The 19,744-nt window shown below is 37.6% G+C and overlaps 1 protein-coding gene across 13 annotated transcripts in view; it reads left to right on the forward strand.

Moving 5' to 3' along the window:
* PEAK1 (pseudopodium enriched atypical kinase 1) overlaps positions 1–19,744 on the forward strand; it is a 320,328-nt gene that overhangs the window by 189,640 nt on the left and 110,944 nt on the right. The window lies entirely within an intron of this gene.

A 19,744-nucleotide genomic window follows, 5' to 3' on the forward strand; every position in this document is an offset into this window, starting at 1 on the left:
TTAACTATTTCCTTTCCTATATTAGGGAAGTTTTCAACTATAATCTCTTAAAATATTTTCTCAGTCCCTTTCTTTTTCTCTTCTTCTTCTGGGACCCCTATAATTCGAATGCTGGTCTGTTTAATGTTGTCCCAGAGGTCTCTGAGACTGTCCTCAATTCTTTTCATTCTTTTCTCTTTATTCTGCTCTGCAGTAGTTATTTCCACTATTTTAACTTCCAGGTCACTTCTCTGTTCTACTCCCTCAGTTATTCTGCTCTTGATCCCTTCTAGAAAATTTTTAATTTCATTTATTGTGTTTTTCATTCTCTGTCTTCTCATTTTGCTTAACTTACTGTGTTTGGGGTCTCTTTTTGCAGGCTGCAGGTTTGTAGTTTCCATTGTTTTTGGTGTCTGTCCCCAGTGTCTAATGTTGGTTCAGTGGGTTGTGTAGGCTTCCTGGTGGAGGAGACTAGTGCCTGTGTTTTGGTGGATGAAGCTGGATCTTGTCTTTTTTTGGGCAGGTCCACATCTGGTGGTGTGTTTTGGGGTGTCTGTGGCCTTTTTATGATTTTAGGCAGCCTCTGTGCTAATGGGTGGGGTTGTGTTCCTGTTTTGCTACTTGTTTGGCATAGGGTGTCCTGCACTGTAGCTTGCTGGTTATTGAGTGGAGCTGGGTCTTGGCGTTGAGATGGAAACCTCTTGGAGATTTTCACTGTTTGATATTACATGGAGCTGGGAGGTCTCTTGTGGACCAGTGTCCTGAACTTGGCTCCCCTACCTCTGTGGCACAGCCATGACGCCTCTCTGGAGCACCAGGAGCATGTCCTCCACACGGCTGAGAATAAAAGGGAGAGAAAAAAAGAAAGAAAGATAGAAGAAGATAAAATAAAATAAAGTTATTAAAACAAAAAATAATTATTAAGAAAAAAAATTTTTTTAAGTTAAAGGTCTCTTTTTGCAGGCTGCAGGTTTGTAGTTTCCATTGTTTTTGGTGTCTGTCCCCAGTGTCTAATGTTGGTTCAGTGGGTTGTGTAGGCTTCCTGGTGGAGGAGACTAGTGCCTGTGTTTTGGTGGATGAAGCTGGATCTTGTCTTTTTTTGGGCAGGTCCACATCTGGTGGTGTGTTTTGGGGTGTCTGTGGCCTTTTTATGATTTTAGGCAGCCTCTGTGCTAATGGGTGGGGTTGTGTTCCTGTTTTGCTACTTGTTTGGCATAGGGTGTCCTGCACTGTAGCTTGCTGGTTATTGAGTGGAGCTGAGTCTTGGCGTTGAGATGGAAACCTCTTGGAGATTTTCACTGTTTGATATTACATGGAGCTGGGAGGTCTCTTGTGGACCAGTGTCCTGAACTTGGCTCCCCTACCTCTGTGGCACAGCCATGACGCCTCTCTGGAGCACCAGGAGCATGTCCTCCACACGGCTGAGAATAAAAGGGAGAGAAAAAAAGAAAGAAAGATAGAAGAAGATAAAATAAAATAAAGTTATTAAAACAAAAAATAATTATTAAGAAAAAAAATTTTTTTAAGTTAAAAAACAACAACAACAAAAAAACGGACAGACAGAACCCTAGGACAAATGGTAAAAGCAAAGCTATACAGACAAAATCACACACAGAAGCATACACATACACACTCACAAAAAGAGAAAAAGGGGAAAATATATATATATATTGTTGCTCTCAACGTCCACCTCCTCAATTGGGGATGATTAGTTGTCTATTCAGGTGTTCCACAGTTGCAGGGTACATCAAATTGATTGTGGAGATTTAATCCGCTGCGCCTGAGGCTGCTGGGAAAAATTTCCCTTTCTCTTCTTTGTTCCACAGCTCCTGGGGTTCAGCTTTGGATTTGGCCCCACCTCTGCGTCTAGGTCGCCTGAGGGCATGTGTTCTTCTCTCAGACAGGACGGGGTTAAAGGAGCAGCTGATTCGGGGGCTCTGGCTCACTCACGCCGGGAGGATGGGTGGTACGGCTGCAGGGCGAGCCTGCGGCGGCAGAGGCCGGCGTGACATTGCACCAGCCTGAGGCGCGCCGTGCGTTCTCCCAGGGAAGATGTCCCTGGATCACGGGACCCTGGCAGTGGCGGGCTGCACAGGCTCCCGGGAGGGGAGGTGTGGACAGTGACCTGTGTTTGCACACAGGCTTCTTGGTGGTTGCAGCAGCAGTCTTAGCGTCCCATGCCCGTTTCTGGGTCCGCGCTGATAGCCGCAGCTTGTGGCCGTCTCTGGAGCTCCTTTAAGCGGCGCTCTTAATCCCCTCTCCTCCCGCACCAGGAAACAAAGAGGCATGAAAATGTCTTTTGTCTCTTCGGTAGCTCCAGACTTTTTCCCAGACTCCCTCCCGACTGGCTGTGGCGCACTAGCCCCCTTCAGGCTGTGTTCACGCGGCCAACCCCAGTGCTCTCCCTGGGATCCGACCTCTGAAGCCCGCGCTTCTGCTCCCAGTCCCCACCCATCCCAGCGGGTGAGCAGAGAAGCCTCTCGGGCTGGTGAGTGCTGGTCGGCACCGATCCTCTGTGCAGGAATCTCTCTGCTTTGCCCTCCGCACCCCTGTTGCTGTGCTCTCCTCCGCAGCTCCAAAGCTTCCCCCACCTCTGCCACCAGCAGTCTCTGCCCGTGAAGGGGCTTCCTAGTGTGTGGAAACCTTTCCTCCTTCACAGTTCCCTTCCACTGGTGCAGGTCCCGTCCCTATTCTTTGTCTCTGTTTTTTCTTTTTTCCTTTTACCCTACCCAGGTACGTGGGGAGTTTCTTGCCTTTTGGGAGGTCTGAGGTCTTCTGCCAGCGTTCAGTAGGTGTTCTGTAGGAGTTGTTCCGCCTATAGATGTATTTCTTATGTATTTGTGGAGAGGAAGGTGATCTCCGCGTCTTACTCTCGCCATCTTGAAGCTCCTCAAGTTGTACTCACTCTCTGCCTGGGGAAAAATTCCAATGGCAGGTATTGGTGACACATCCTCTTCTTTAGCAGGTGGCAGACTGGCAACTCCTGGCCCGCAGTCCCAAGGAGTGTCACGGCTTCAGCTGGTGGGGCCCCTCTAGAGCCAGCAGCCTCAGTTAGGCCGCCCTTCCCTCAGGCTCCAGGGCATTTCAGTCTATTTGTAGACTTTTTTGATGATGGCCATTCTGACCAGTGTGAGGTGATACCTCATTGTAGTTTTGATTTGCATTTCTCTAATAATTAGCGCTGTTGAGCATGTTTTCATCTCCCTCTTGGCCATCTGTATGTCTTCTTTGGAGAAACGTCTGTTTAGATATTCTGCCCATTTTTTGATTGGTTTGTTTCTTTGATATTGAGCTATATGAGCTGTTTGTATATTTTGGAAATTAATGCCTTGTCGGTCACATCATTTGCAAATATTTTCTCCCATTCCGTAGGTTGTCTTTTCATTTTGTTTGTAGGTTTTTTTGTTGTACAAAAGCTTTTAAGGTTAATTAGGTCCCATTTGTTTATTTTTGTTTTTATTTCCATTACTCTAGGAGACAGATCCAAAAAGATATTGCTGTGATTTATGTCGAAGAGTGTTCTGCCTATGTATTCCTCCAGGAGTTTTATAGTATCCAGTCTTACATTTAGGTCATTAATCCATTTTGAGTTCATTTTTGTATATGGTGTTAGAGAATGTTCTAATTTCATTCTTTTACATGTAGCTGTCCAGTTTTCCCAGCACCACTTATTGAAGAGACTGTCTTTTCTCTCTTGTATTAATATATTCTTGCCTCCTTTGTTGTAGAGTAATTGACCATAGGTGTGTAGGTTTATTTCTGGGCATTCTATCCTGTTCCATTGATCTATATGTCTGTTTTTGTGCCAGTGCTATACTGTTTTGATTACTGTAGCTTGGTAGTATAGCCTGAAGTCAGGGAGTGTGATTCCTCCAGCTTCATTTTTCTTTCTCAAGATTGCTTTGGCTATTCAGTGTCCTTCGTGATTCCATACAAATTTAAAAATTACATTAAAAGGATTATGCACCATGATCAAGTGGGATTTATCCCAGGGATGCAAGGATTTTTCAGTATCCACAAATCGATCAGTGTGATACACCACATTAAGAAATTGAAGAATGAAAGCCATATGATCATATCAATAGATGCAGGAAAAGCTTTTTGATAAAATTCAACATCCATTTATGATAAAAACTGTCCGGAAAGTGGCCATTGAGGGAACATACATCAAGTAATAAAGGCCATATATGACAAACCCAAGGCTAACATCATACTCAATGGTGAAAAGCTGAAAGTATATCCTCTAAGATCAGGAACAAGACAAGGATGCCCACTCTTGTCACTCGTATTCAACATACTATTGGAAGTCCTAACCACAGCAATCAGAGAAGAAAAAGAAATAAAAGGAATCCAAATTGGAAAAGAAGAAGTAAAACTGTCACTGTTTGCCCATGACACGATAGTATACATAGAAAATCCTAAAGGTTCTACCAGAAAACTACTAGAGCTCCTCAATGAATCTGGTAAAATTGCAGGATACAGAATTAATACATAGAAATCTGTTGCATTTCTATACACGAACAATGAAAGATAGAACGAGAAGTTAAGGAATCATTCCCATTTACCATCACATCAAAAAGAATAAAATACTAAGAATAAACCTATTGAAGGAGGCAAAAGACCTGTACTCTGAAAACTATAAGACACTGGTGAAAGAAATTGAAGATGATACAAACAGATGGAGAGGTATACTATGTTCTTGGATTGGAAGAATCAATATTGTTAAAATGACTGTACTCTTCAAGGCAATCTTCAGATTTAGTGCAATCCCTATCACATTACCAATGACATTTTTCACAGAACTAGAAAAAAATTTTTAATTTGTATGGAAAGGGTACTCTTCTTGAGAAGTTTTGTTGTGGAAGGTAATGAAGTAATGCAGCAGTACCTAGAGGGAGACATGAGTGCAGGGAAAGTTGTTTTTTAAAATGAATGAGATTAATATATATTCATATGCCCATGCGAATTATCTGGAATGAAGAAATGGATGATGCAGAAGAGAAAAGATTGCAGAAACAGTCCTTGAGAAGTCACAAATGGGTGAGATTCTGACCACAGCTAGAAGGGTTGGACTTAAAGAGGAACTCAAACGCTTCTTCCATTGTAAGGGCAGTGAAGGTAAAGTGTGTGAAATCAGGTTGGTAGAATTAATGGGAAGATGAGATAAAATTCATCTGTTTGGATCTATTTTCCCACTCAAGTATGAGGCAGGGTCATCAGTAATAAGTGACCAGGGAAAAGGATGTCAGAGATTGGAGGAGACAAGAAAAAATGTGAAATAGTTATCTCAAAGTGGCAAAGTAATTATATAGAAAGAACTGATTTGAATTCTGTTTCTGACAGTGCTAAGTCCCCATTTGATACCTGTAATAATATAGTAATACATTTTAAGTGAATACAGTCAGCACAGTGGTGTGTTTTTTCTGTGGTGCTGTTCATCAACTCAGAAGCAGGCTTAGAGGGTTGAATTGGCATTTTACTAGTAGAGAAGGGGAAGAAAGGACAAGAGAGTGTTTGCAAAGTGGAAAACATAATTGTTCGTGGAATTTATTCCAAGTAAGAGGGAAATAAGAATGCTCATTACAACAATAAGGGCAATGATTTTGTATCTTGGTTCGATCCAAGAATTGTTGGAGTAAAGATCTGCATTTCGAGCAAACATCCTAGGTGCGATATGATTCATGTGGAATGTGGGCCACTCTTGAAGAAACGTTGACAATAGTTTTGAGTCATAATGGTAGTTTTAGAGTAAATATCCGTTTTTGGTCAACTTTCACAGTATATCTATTTAAACACAGGCAGAGGTGCTTGTAAGAAAAAGTGAATTTATACATGTGTGTCAGAAGATATTAATCATCAAGACTTTAGAAGCAACTAAATTAACTGTCAGAGAAAATGAGTATAACAATTGTTTTATTACAAATTTAGCTTTTAAAACATATTGTTAATTGAACAGCTATTATGTTGTACCTGCATGCATTATAATTTTTCATGTAAAATAATTATATTGCTCAAATAGTTAATTTCCATTTATGGATTTCTGGAATTTTGAATCTATTTGTGTATTGTAATTACAATATTTTGCCCACATCTGAAAATAAACTTTTTTTTACTGCAAGAAAATTCTGAATTTTAGTTTAATTTGGGCAGTTTCTCAAATTGAAGATGCCATCTTTAATTCCCTGTGTTATACCTAATTATCCAATTGCAAATTGTTCTCAGTAAAACTTTGTCTTTAGTTTTAGCTGCCTCCCTTTGCTTTATAATCCATTGCAGTTTTCCTTTGTTAAATTAAATTTGCACCTGTCTTGGAAGACTTGATGAAAAGTGGGCTGAGTAGGCTAAACCACTAGACATTCTTTTTTATTGAGATGTGCATATGTAGTTTTTCACATAGTTTATTTCTGAGCTTCAGTGAAAGAAATGTCATGAAATTAGTGGGGCCTATTGGAATATTTCAAACTATCAAATTTTATTAAAAGAAAGGTTAGAATAATTTCCCCCAAATCTATTCTTTGTTAACTACAACTATTTTATACTGAATTTGGGGGCACTTTTTTCCAAGGGCCTTATGTCATTGTGTATTTACTGTAATTATTAGATGCTTTTGGACAGGTGACGCCTTATTATGTACATTGTTGATGCTTTTTCTAACAGCTTAAATGAATTACCAGGTGTTATAAATGGCGAGCACTAGGCTGGGCTTTAAGAATACAAACAAAATACAAAATGAGGGGCTTCCCTGGTGGCGCAGTGGTTGAGAGTCCGCCTGCCGATGCAGGGGACACGGGTTTGTGCCCCAGTCCGGGAAGATCCCACATGCCGCGGAGCGGCTGGGCCCGTGAGCCATGGCTGCTGAGCCTGCACGTCCGGAGACTGTGCTCCGCAACGGGAGAGGCCACAGCAGTGAGAGGCCCGCATACCGGAAAAAAAAAAAAAAAAATACAAAATGAGCTCCTAGATGTTAGTATGCCTTTCAGATGTTTATATTTCACCCCTAATTTTGCTTTTTACTTCTTAATACTAGTACTGCATGTTGTAAACCAAATTATACTGCTTGCTGTTTTATAAATATATTGGACACTTTGCTGTTTTGTGTCTTTGCTGTATTGTTTCTCTTCTACCTCATTTCCAATTCTGGGTAATCTTTCCTCATTAACACACTCATCTCAAATGCTATCACCTGCATGATATCTTTCCAGACACTTTCTTCATCCAATAAGTTCCCTATAGTGGCACTTATATTGCCCTGTTTTAAATATTAATATATTTTATATTATTCTCCCCCTTACTTGAAATTAGCTCCTCAAGAATAGTGTCTTATTTTACTGACCTTTGTATACACCATGTCATACCTGGCATAGTAGTCACAAAGTAATATATGTTGAATTAAAGAATCAGAGATAGCTAAAGAAAAATAACATGTGACAAAAGGAGTCAAGAGTCAAATACCTCTGACCATGAGAGGGGTGATCAATGTTGAGTTACTGCAGAGGAAGATAGGACTTGAGTTAGGCCTCATACCTGAGGACCCTAAAGTAAAACCAGTCAGAGCAGGTGCTATGAGAATGATAAATTCCATTTTTAAATGGCAATTTTCTTAAAGTGAGTAAATATTGGGAGATTTGATTGTCTTTGATTTTCCCTGGTTACAAGAGAGTTAGAACTTTCTCCATTTTAGGAATGATATAGCCTTTTCACATAGCGAATGTACTGGAAACAAAATCTTATCTATCTAGAAAATGCACGTACCTGTTCTTAGAGTAAAGGTGTCTCTTTGGGTGATAACCAGCCATGTTGTGAAATACCATAAATCCCAATGAAGTGATCTGCCTAATATTCCTTTCAAATGCATGTGGGACTCTGAAGATGGTTTTCATTCCCAGAGGCTTGGTAGCTGATCTCTGCTGAGTACTCAACACTCTCTCAGAACGGTTTTGTAGGGGACTGCCTGGTTTAGAATGAGGAGGTAGGTTCTGAAGAGTTGCTGGAATGAGAATCACTGGAATAGCCTGATAAAAGGCTGAGCTTTCTGTGGCTGGTACATTCTGAGCGATAGAGAAGCCACATGGATAGTCCCCTGTGGCAGAACCATGTCTCCTAGAGGAGAGTAAAGCTGGTTTCGACTGTCAAATGGGTCATCTAAAACCAGGGCCATTTTATCCATTAGTGCCCAAGGGCCCTTAGCACTTTTAGGAGCTCATGAAAATGTTTAAAATCTTTTAAAATCAGAAGGAAAAAATGAACAAAACATTTTAACAAATGACATTAATATATTTGTCCTCATACCAAAACAGCCATAACATGTAATTTTTCATTTTTTTATGAAGGACAAAGACTTAGATAGACAAAGTGTCCAGGGCCCATAAAAGTCACAATACATTGCTTCCTGAGACCTACCCACCTCTCAAGGTTGGTGCTAGACTGTGAAAGAGCAGCAGGTTTGGCCAGATGTATGATATTTTAATCCACTTCTTCTCCCTCTCTGCATCTTAGTATCTTAATCTGCCTGATGAGGAGTATGGATCAAGCAACCTGTGAGGGTTTTTGCAGGCCAAACTTTGTTCAGTGAAGTCCTGCATCAGAAGCTCTGGAAAAGTTGCAGGCCAAAGCAGGTTATCTAACATGACCTTATTGTGAACTCAGGTCCTTTGAGAACCCATATAGACACAGAACAGGCCTGGTAACCAACCTATATTTTTTGAGTCCAGTTAGAAGTACAAGTTCAGAAATGATAAAAGCATACCACTTTATGTGGTATTAGAATGCAACTGGTAAAAAATTAGAAGTAGTAAAATGCCTTGTATGTTGTAAGTACTCAGTAAAAATGAATGGATAAAATAATGATGTATATAAAATATTAGCTTATTTTCTTAAGAGAAATCTGTATTTACCAGAAACAGTATTAACCTGTGGGATTTTTTTTCTTATTCTCTACAGAAAAATAACAGAAAACATTTTGGAGATGGTTGTATGTAAAGTATTTAAATTTCATTTCTACAAATTGTAAGATTCTGAAGATTAAGCCCAGAATTAAATTGTTATTTTCTGTTTATTTATAAGGTTTTATTCTTTTCTGTCTAATCCAAAATGTGTGCTGTATTAAGATATTAGAACAGTATTTCTCTAACTTCTACCTCTACTGTCTGTATGTTGTCCATTTTTTAGATTATTTGTGGAAAATGATCAATGCCTATTTGATGTTCTTCCTATAGTAAATGGGCCTTTGTATCAGTTATACTACTCCAACCTCCTTATTTGCTTAGGGATAGCATACTGATAGAAAACAGGATGATTTAATGGATGCCTACAAAATGTATGGTTAGAAAGGTTAATTTGCTGAAAAACAGGTATTACAAAATGACAAAGAATTTACTTCTAGGTTGCCTTTTTTTTTTTTCCAGTCTAGTCTTTTGATGTACATCAGAAGTACCTGAACTACATTAAAAAAAAATAAAGATATTTCGGTTCCATCTCAGACCTGCTGGTTTAGGATCTATGGGAATGTATCCCATGCATCTGTATTTTGAAAAAGATCCCAGATGATTGTGACAGGCACTAAAGGTTGAGAACTTCTGAAGTATAGTAAAATAGAAAGAAGCATGGACTTTAGACTTAGATACATCTGAGTCCAGAGTCCAGGTCTGCCACAATCTAGTTGTGTGAACCAAGACCTAGGTTTATGACCAATTACTTAATTTCTGTGAGCTTCAATTTCCTTGTCTATAAAATAGGAAAGGTAATACTTTAATAAGGTAGTTGGGGGGATTAAAGGAGATAATAAAAGTTCTTGACAGTAAGTGATAGCTAGTATTGTTATTCTAGTAGTGTGAAGTTATCCTCAGTTTTCATCTTGACTTATAAAGAGAGAGGTTTTTCTCACAATAGCTCTTTTCTGCATCCAGAAAAATATTTATGCAGAACTTCCTCCAACTATCTTTTAATTAGACAGATTTACTTTGGGCTTTGAACTTTCCTGCAAGTTTGCATTCGGACTACTCTGAAAATAATAGAGAAAGTAGGTGGCATCTTGGCTTTCAGTTTCCTTAGCATCCTCTGGAGTAGCTAATTATCTCTGGATCTAGTTTCAAAGTTATTCATTGTCTTATTTTAAAAATAGGCCTCACTATTTACAATAGCTGGGACATGGAAGCAACCTAAGTGTCCATCAACAGATGAATGGATAAAGAAGATGTGGCACATATATACAATGGAATATTACTCAGCCATAAAAAGAAATGAAATTGAACTATTTGTAGTGAGGTGGATGGACCTAGAGTCTGTCATACAGAGTGAAGTAAGTCAGAAAGAGAAAAACAAATACCGTATGCTAACACACATATATATGGAATCTAAAAAAAAAAAAAAAAAAACAAAAACAGGTTCTGACAAGCCTAGAGGCAGGACAGGAATAAAGACGCAGACGTAGAGAATGGACTTGAGGACACGGGGAGGGGGAAGGGTAAGCTGGGACGAAGTGAGAGAGTAGCATGGACATATATACACTACCAAATGTAAAATAGATAGCTAGAGGGAAGCAGCTGCATAGCACAGGGAGATCAGCTCCGTGCTTTGTGGCCACCTAGAGGGGTGGGATAGGAAGGGTGGGAGGGAGACGCAAGAGAGAGGGTATATGGGGATATATGTATACATATAGCTGATTCACTTTGTTATACAGCAGAAACTAACACAACATTGTAAAGCAATTATACTCCAATAAAGATGTTAAAAAATAAATAAGTAATAATAATTCTAAGTTGCACTTGAAAAAAAAATTAAAAAAAAATAAAAGCAGGCCTATTGGTATATCCTGAACTTGGGACATAAACTTGTTAGTTCCAAAACCTTAGAACAATGGGTTTTTGTTAATGAAAGAACATATGGATGCTTAATTCTTTATATTGGCAACTCCACCATATATGTTTATATGGTTAATCTCTGTAGATTTGTAAATGATTATGTTTCAGATTTCTTTTGAAACACCTCAGGTAAATTTAACTGATAATGGTGAAAAACTGCAAGAGAAAGAAGAGGAGAGAGACTGTTCTGTTCCTGGTTATGGTCTTTCTGTCTGTATAATATCACCGACATATACTTTTATTTTCAGTTGCTGCAAACTCGACAGAATTAAAAGGAAAGTATTGATTTCCTATTTTGTTTCTTAGTTAAGGATTGATCACATACTTAGAGCACAATGCTAAGCATGAATATTTAATTTACACAAAGTTTACCTAGGATTTAACAAGGCTATGGCTAGCTGATTTCTTTCATGAAATGTATATTCACAATGCCTTCTCAGCAAGGGACTCCCCCTTTACTTACTTTGTTGGCTTCATCATATATAGAAAACTGAGTATATTAAATGTTATTTCGAATTTAAGCATTGCAAGTGCTAGAGATTACATAACATCGTGCTTGATGTAGCCTTCCTACTTGTTTTATTTCTAGGATTACCTTTAACACATCAGGACTGGTCTTCCATTAGTTATTTGATTTTTTTCTTCATAAACCTCTGCTGAGATTGCACCATTGCATATTTCTGGACCAGAACAGCATATAGAAAAATTTAAAACCACAGCTATTGTTAGATAAGGAAATGCACAAACTATAGCAGATGAGGATATGAATAGACAAAAACCATTTTAACCACCTTATACATTCAGAGACGTGAACAATCATCCTAGTGTAACACCAGTCAATGAAACACTAAGTTGTCTACTTTGTATAGCCTTTGTGTGAACATATCTCAGAGAATAATGTAGTGGGGGAACTATCCAGAGACCCATAAATGCAATTGCAAGGTAACATCACACACCAGCCTCTTAACAGGGATAATGTAGTATAATGCTTGAGAGCATAAACTTTGAAACCAGATAGCCTGGGCTGAAATCCCAACTCCTCTACTAACTGTGTGACCCTGGTCAAGATCTCAAAGTGCTTCATCTTTAAAGTGGAGATAGTAATTGATTTGAAGTGTGGAGGGTTTTGAGACCCAAGTTAAGAAATTTGGGTTCAGTGCCCTGAGAAACAGGAAGTCATGGTAATTTTTTGAACAGACAAGTTACATGATTAAATTAACTGAGGAACATTATTTTATTGAGTGGATATGGATGGAGTGAGAGGGCCTAGAGGCAAAGACACCAGCTCAGAAGATGCCAGAACACTGTAAACATAAAAGGTGCAACTGTAGAAGTGGAAATAGATGGGCAAGACCAGAAATCACTGTGGAGGAAAAAACATCCAGATTTTGTGATGGATTGGATGTGTTTTTAAACACCCCTCTCCCTACAAATGGCATAATTCAGCAAAATCTTAGAAAATGCTGGTGTAGCAGCTCAGTGGAAATCTCCTGTAAGTGCTGTCAGAAATTATAAACTCTGGGGACTCCAGCTGGTAATGTGTGCATTCACTTACAGCTTCCTTTGCCCCTTTATACACTAGAGCACAACAGGAAATATTGGCTTATCCCTGTAGGACCTGTCTCTATAGGAGATGCTTACTGAACTGAACGCCTTTGTTTAGAACTAATTGACCTTTCTAAAGCAGCATTTTTTAAAGAGCTTACTCAAATTAGGCAGACTTTTACCATCTGATAAGTCAGAGACATATCAGCCCCCTTTTAAGCAAGGTCAACAATCCTGTTGAAGGAGAAAAGAAGCCAAGACAGAAGGCACCATCAGACAAAAGAATGCTGTATTAGTGAAAACTAGTCAATTAAGAAAATTTTATTATAATTTGAACATTGAATTGTATTACTAATCTTTTCTTGTTTTTATGGTATTATCTGGGTGACACCAGTCTTTTTCAGTCCTTTTTGTTGTAGGATATAAGAATGTTAGATTTATAAGATTATGAAGTAGGAGAATCTGGAATTAGAAACCACATAGTGCCTCAGTATCTCTGTCTGAATTTGTTTTTCTTTGGTTAGAGAGATTCTTGGAGTTAAAGTAGAAAAAAACAATATTCTACCTAATTTTTAAGCTTTTTGAGGATTTTGACTCAGATATTTTTTATGTTTATATATGATAAAGAATTACCCTGACAAAAAGTAAGAATGTTGCTTTAAGAGAGAATTCCCTTAAATTATACTCAAAGGCATAGATTTGGACTCAGAGGTAGTCTTTATTGTTGTCCCACATGAGTACTTTATAAACCTAACAATTGTAAATAATAAGCTTTTAAAGATCTCTCAAGCGAGGCTATTGTTCTCCCTTTAAAATTAACACATTGTCATCTGGTCAGTTACTTCAAGCAGGTTGTTTTAACTGTCTGACAAAACTCCTGTTTTCAGTGAGGAGAGGCATCCCTCAGTAATTTTATGTTTTAGTTTATGTAACAGGACAGTGGTAATTTTATTATCAATCAGTTACCTAATTGTAATTGTCTTCTCTCTATAATCAGATGCATTTTACTCTTCCCACTAGTCTTAATGGTTTGGGTAGCAGCTAGATGTATAAGAGAAGTAAGATATTTTTACAGGATCTTTTGTCTTGACAAATCATAAATCCTTTCGGTTAACCATGGTATTAGAGACCTCCATTGATAGAGAAAATTGCATTTTGTAAGGTGATATCCGGGTTGCTTGCTACTATAGTTAAATCCTAAGGAAAACCTTGAATTTAGGTGAGGGCAGCTATTGCTTATAAATGCATTTCATTCCTGTAGGTCATATCATGGCCCTTTGGCCCTTATCAATCTAAGGTAAAACTCTGACTAGGCACGTGCTATTGCTTTTCTGTTTAGACTTGAATGTTTTCTAAGAATGAGTGGGTGAAAAGTGAGAGATGAAACTAAGTTCTTACCAGGTAGGAATCAAAGAATGGAATAATGACTTCAAAATTTGCTGCGAAAGTGCTCTTAGCAAGTGAAGCAAAAGCTACTGTTCATAATTTACAGAATTAATCACATGATGGAAATGCATGAAAATACTTGCTTTTTCCTGGAAGTATGGTTGGCCATAGGCTAATTTCTACCCCTTCAGACTAGTTTTGAGCATCATTTAGTCATTACTAACTTAATTATAATTAAAACAGTTGCTTCTCAAGCTTTCATGAACATACTAATCTTTTAAAACACTGATTTAGTAGGTCTGGAGTGGGGCCTGAGAGTCTGCATTTCTAACAAGCCAGGATGTGTGTACCAATGCTGCAGGTTCCCGGACCACGTTTTGAGTAGGAGGAGTCTAAATAATTGTTCTTATTACCTTGTAGCTCCTGTCTCCTTACTGTGTTTGCCTTTTTGCCTATAAGATTGGCTGTTTGGGGAACTTCCCTGGCGGTCCAATGGTTAAGACTGCATGCTTCCACTGCAGGGGGCATGGGTTCGATCCCTGGTCAGGGAACTAAGTTCCCCACATGCTGCGTGGTGCGGCCAAAAAAAAAAATTTAAGCATTAAAAAAAAAAAGATTAGCTGTTTGCCGTTTATTTGGCCACTTCAAACTATTTCAGAATGCTTATTTATCCTATGAGAAAGAAAATTGCATCTGGAAGACGTGCCCCTTTATTCGTGGAAACTCCATGCTTTGTCTCAGACCATAGTGGTCTTTCATTGTTTCTTCATTGTAAGATAATTGAGTCACTGAGAGCAGTTGACTAACAGAGATCTTTCCATTTAATTATGGTTATATGGAGAGGGCATGGGTTTTGGAGTGGGCCCTGGACTGTGTGATCTTGGTCAGGTTACTTAATTTCTTTGACTCTCAATTCATTAGTCTGTAAAATGAAAATAGTTACCTACATAAGGTCATTGGGATGGTTAGTGATTAGCAATAATGTGTATGAAGTACCTGGTATAGTACCTATAGTATGGTAGGCATTTAGCAGTTAATAATAAGCATCTTAGTCACTGAATGGGATGAAACAAGCATTAAAAACCATTTAATTTGCTTAACATCAGGGATTTCATTAGCAATGTAGGTAACAAGGAGGGAAAAAAAGTGAACTGTTTCCTGTGAAAGAAAATTAAAAGTTAAAATTATGTTTAATTTTTATTTATGTTTCTCTTTTACTTTATGTTTTTATAAAGATAACTCATTTGATTTCTTTGGGAGACTTGAAGTCAAATCACTTTTCTCAATGACCGTTAGATCCCTATGATTCATAAATGAAATTAAATTTTAGATTCTCAGCCTATTTTGAAAAAGAGAATTAATTCCATTCTATCCTGACTTGTCTGAATTTTTGAGGCCAACATATGCCCACATAGTGACATTCTCAAGGACTCTTCTGTGTCCTTTTTCTCAGTATAGTAGAGAGGAGAATCATCAGGAACAGCACAGCTGGCATCTTGAGGAAAATGACATAAAATTGGCATTGTACGCTAAGCCTGGAAAAGCCAACATTTGTTCAGTTACTAATCTTTTCAGGCAGAACCTTTGATTTGGCCCAAAACTACTTCAGCTTCCCATAGAAGTATTTTTATTTGCTGTCGAAATCCCTCACAAACCTTAGTGCACTCTGAAACACAAGCATATAGGCTATACTGTTTTTTTAAAAAAACTTCCTTTTCCTCACTCACATTAGCTGGTTTTCCTGATCCTGGGCATGAAGTATTTGCCCAGTTAGGTGCTTTATAACAGAGATTCTTTCTAACAGCACATGTTCCAGGATAACCCATTAGCTTTGTTATATAATTGGGAACTCTAGGTTGGGGTATTCATCTGAAAGAAAATATTCTCTCAGTACCCCTGGGCTTAGATCTGCACTATCATTTATCTCACTTCAAAGCTAATTGAAATCAGCCAGCCTATGTTTCAAAATATCTACACATATTACCAACCATCTGGCTGCTCACAAATGATGAAGACATTTAATGTAAAACCTAGTTAATGCACTAGCCTCTCACCTCTAGAGAACAAATATTGCCTAGGACACACATAGTCTTACTTTAGTATTGGTCCGCTATAGAGGGCAGTCATTTGGGTCCCCAAATTCATAACGGTTTGATGTAATCCCTCCCAGGTGACTGACCATTGATAGACATTCAGAATTATCTTTGCCAGACTCATTCAGAACTGCAGTGACAGAGCAGAAGGTTTATGTGTAGACATCAGAGCAAGAATACCTAGAGTATATTGCATGTGGGTAAAGGGCATATGCGACTCTTTTTTAGTAACTCAATGTAATTTTTGCAGATTATGAAAGTAATGTTGAGTGAAATATGCTTGTAGTAGAAAATTTGGAATATATACATTTTCATTTAACATTTTATTTATTAGTCTTTCCATCTTTTTTTATTAGGTTTATGTGCATTGTTTTTAGCAAAACTGGGATTATTCTGTAGGTAGTATACTTTTTAAACCTAGTTATGTTTTATAGACTATTTTCAGTGTCTTTAAGTAACCATCTCTATTTCATTAACTGTATAATATTCTGTCATATTGCCATACTATCTTAAGTTACCAATACCCTATTATGGGATATTTAAGTTGTCTCTCATTTCCCTATCACAAGTAACACTGTACTGAACATCTTGTAGAAAATTGTTGGTGCATGTAAGTTAATCATAAAGCATAGCATTGCCTTCCTTTAGATAAATTCTTAGAAATTGCAAGATCAAAACACATGTATTTAATTGTGCTTATTTTTGTTTTTACCTTTGTTTCTTTGTATGTTTGGGGATGTTTTATGTATGCCTTATCACCCTTGAAAAGACTTCTACTTTTTTGGGGGGGTGGGGGGGTAGGTGCAGGGAGCTGCACCTCGCGGCATGTGGGATCTTAGTTCCCTGACCAGGGGATTGAACCCATGATGGCTTGGAAGTATTGATGAGACAGTAGTATGGACAGTCCTATAACTGGGCTTGCATTAATGGCAGCTTTACACCCTACTAGGATGTGGGTGTGGGAACTAAGTTTGGTTTTCATTTCCCACCATATAGGTATATCCTGATAGAAGGATACCTGCTATATGCTATCTGATATAGATAACTACAGTCTATAATTATCTGTTGCTCACCAGATGAACCAGACTCATACATCTAAAGAGTAATTTTACATTGATTTGCTTTTATAGTAGTCCTCACTATTAAATAAATAATGAAAGGGATGCTCCCTGCCTAATAACAGGAAGATTTAATCTTTTGTGGTAATTCAGATTATTGATGAATTTTAGGGTCATCAGTAAGTCATTTGCTAAATCATTTCATTTCTATTCCTTCCTTTCTATTTCCTCTGCCAGTAGCCTAGTTAAGACCTCATTACCTCCCACCTGCACTTCTAGAACTGCTACCTTACTACTCTCCCTACCTCCCATCATTCTCCATATTGCAGTTCATTTTAAACATTACAGATAGATTAATCTCAAGCTAAAATATAGATATGAGCATATCATCCTTCTACCTGAAATGTGTATTTTATTGGTCATACTCCTAGCCATAGCTAGCATTCAACAAGTTACATAATTTAATCCTAACTTAACATTTCATCATTATTTCCCACCTCACTGCATCTCACTGTTCATATGCTTTCTTACCTACATACCTTTCCTTAAATAGCTTAGAATGCCCTACACTTCTTTCTCCATACCACCCTCAGAAATAACCCATACTCACTTGGAGAAGGGAGACAAGGAGCTATACAACTAAGTCCCTTTCAACCAGGGAGTAAATGCAGTCTTTGCAGTGCAAAATGGATGACAATGGTGCAGACACAGAAAAACCTGTAGCCTTTGTGGTCTGGTGAACCAGAAAAGAGAAAATGGGAAACTGGGAATGCTGAAGAGAGTGTGGTGTGCAAAAGAAAGAGCCAGACAGAAGGTCTCCAGATATTTGTCTGCCTACATCTATGACTGACCTTTGAACCGTACATGCCTAGAATAGACTCAGCCCAGCCCAACTGAAAGCAAAAGATCTATACAAAAAGAAATGTTTACAGTTAGAGACAAGCCAAAAAAATTTTTTAAATAAAGAAAAAAATCACTAAAACAAAAAAATACTCACGAGAGAAAAATAACAGAATCCAAAGTCTCCACAACTCAGAATACAATCCAAAATTATTTGATATACAAAGAACCAGGAAAATGAAACACATTCTCAGTTGAAAAGATGATCTATTGTTTCCAACATCAAGGTGAACCAGGTGTTCGAATTAATATACAAGAGTTTCAAAACAGCTATTATAACTATTATCAATGAAGTAAAACATGTTTTTAATGCATGAAAATCTCAGCAGAGAAATAGAAAGTCTTGGCAGTAAAACAGAAACAACAAAAGACCAAATGGAAGTTCTAGAACTGAAAAACAGATGAGTGGACATGACAGAGGAAAGAGTAAGTGATCTCAAATCAATGAATATTAATTATCCAAGAGAAAAAAAAAGAAAGATGGAGGGAAATGAACAAAGCCTCAAAGATCTGTTAGATGGTATGTAATAGTTGGCTTCTCATCAGAAATCACTGAGGACAGAAAAGAGTAGAATAGCATCTGGAAAAAAACTGTCAACCTAGAATTCTATACACAGCAAAAATATTATTCAAGAAGGAAGGCTGGACTTACTGTGGTGATCATTTTGCAATATATACAATATTCAAGTATAAAATTACATTGTGCACCTAAAACTAATGATATGTAAATTATACATCAATTTAACAAAAAGAATGAAGACAAAATACATTTTCAAATAAAAAAATCAGGGAGAATTTGCTACCAAGGGACCTGCACCTCAAGAAATGCTAAAGGAAGTTCTTTAGACTGGAGATAAATAATTCTAGATGGAAACTTGAACATTCAGTAAAGAATAAGAGCATCAGACATTCTAAATACCTGGGCACTATTTCATTTCTCTGAACTCCCGGAATTCTTTATCTATAAGTCTTGGGATGCCACTTCTCATTTTCTATGTTTCTATATTTTGTAATTTTATTTGTATATTTCAACTCCCCTACTAGGCTAATGTTGAGGTGAATGAAGGCAGGGACCATTTCTAATTTATCTTAGATCCCCCAGAGTCTGATTTTTGCATATCTTGTTACTCATTTTCTCTTTTTGAAAGCAGTGGGAAGAACATCATGCCATTTAATGAAAGGTTCCAGTTAACTGGATTTCAGTCTTTTCTGATTGCAAACGTATTGCTTTGGGAATTTAGCATAGGGAATTGTGATGTCTCAAAATTTACTTTATCCAACAAACTAATTTCCTTTTTTTTTTTTTCAGATTCCTAGTTTATATGTTTCTTTAAACAGTTTCTCATTTGATAAATGAAAAAGATGATTTTTGCTTACACTAAACTCTAGGAGATATTACATGGATCCTATGTATGGGACATTGGTTATAATAAACAACTCAGTGGGGTTTTGCAAAAGAGCTAGAAATGTTCTCGGATTAGATGTTTCCCATATTGCTTTTTAATAAAAAAGCCAGATGCATAATATTAAGTCCAAATTCATTGAAGACCTTTTCACAGGACTTTTGGGATAACATTGCCCTAGTTTGTTGCTTGTAGATGATCTATACACAGGTATAGAATTTAGTGAGAAGACCAGATAATGAAAATCTCCCTTGTTTGGCTTCTACCAAAGAGTAGCAAGCAGACTGTCAGAATAAACTGGATTTCATCAATTTTATCAGATTCTTTCATGAGTCTCAGATATTCTTGTATCCTGTATTATTTTTTTCCTCTTTCAATTTCCATATATATAAATTTTTAAAACATCTTTATTGGAGTATAATTGCTTTACAATGGTGTGTTAGTTTCTGCTTTATAACAAAGTGAATCAGCTATACATATACATATATCCCCATATCTCTTCCCTCTTGCATCTCCCTCCC

Source organism: Physeter macrocephalus, chromosome 11, assembly GCF_002837175.3.
Source record: "Physeter macrocephalus isolate SW-GA chromosome 11, ASM283717v5, whole genome shotgun sequence".
In the NCBI taxonomy this organism is placed as follows: Eukaryota; Metazoa; Chordata; class Mammalia; order Artiodactyla; family Physeteridae; genus Physeter; species Physeter macrocephalus.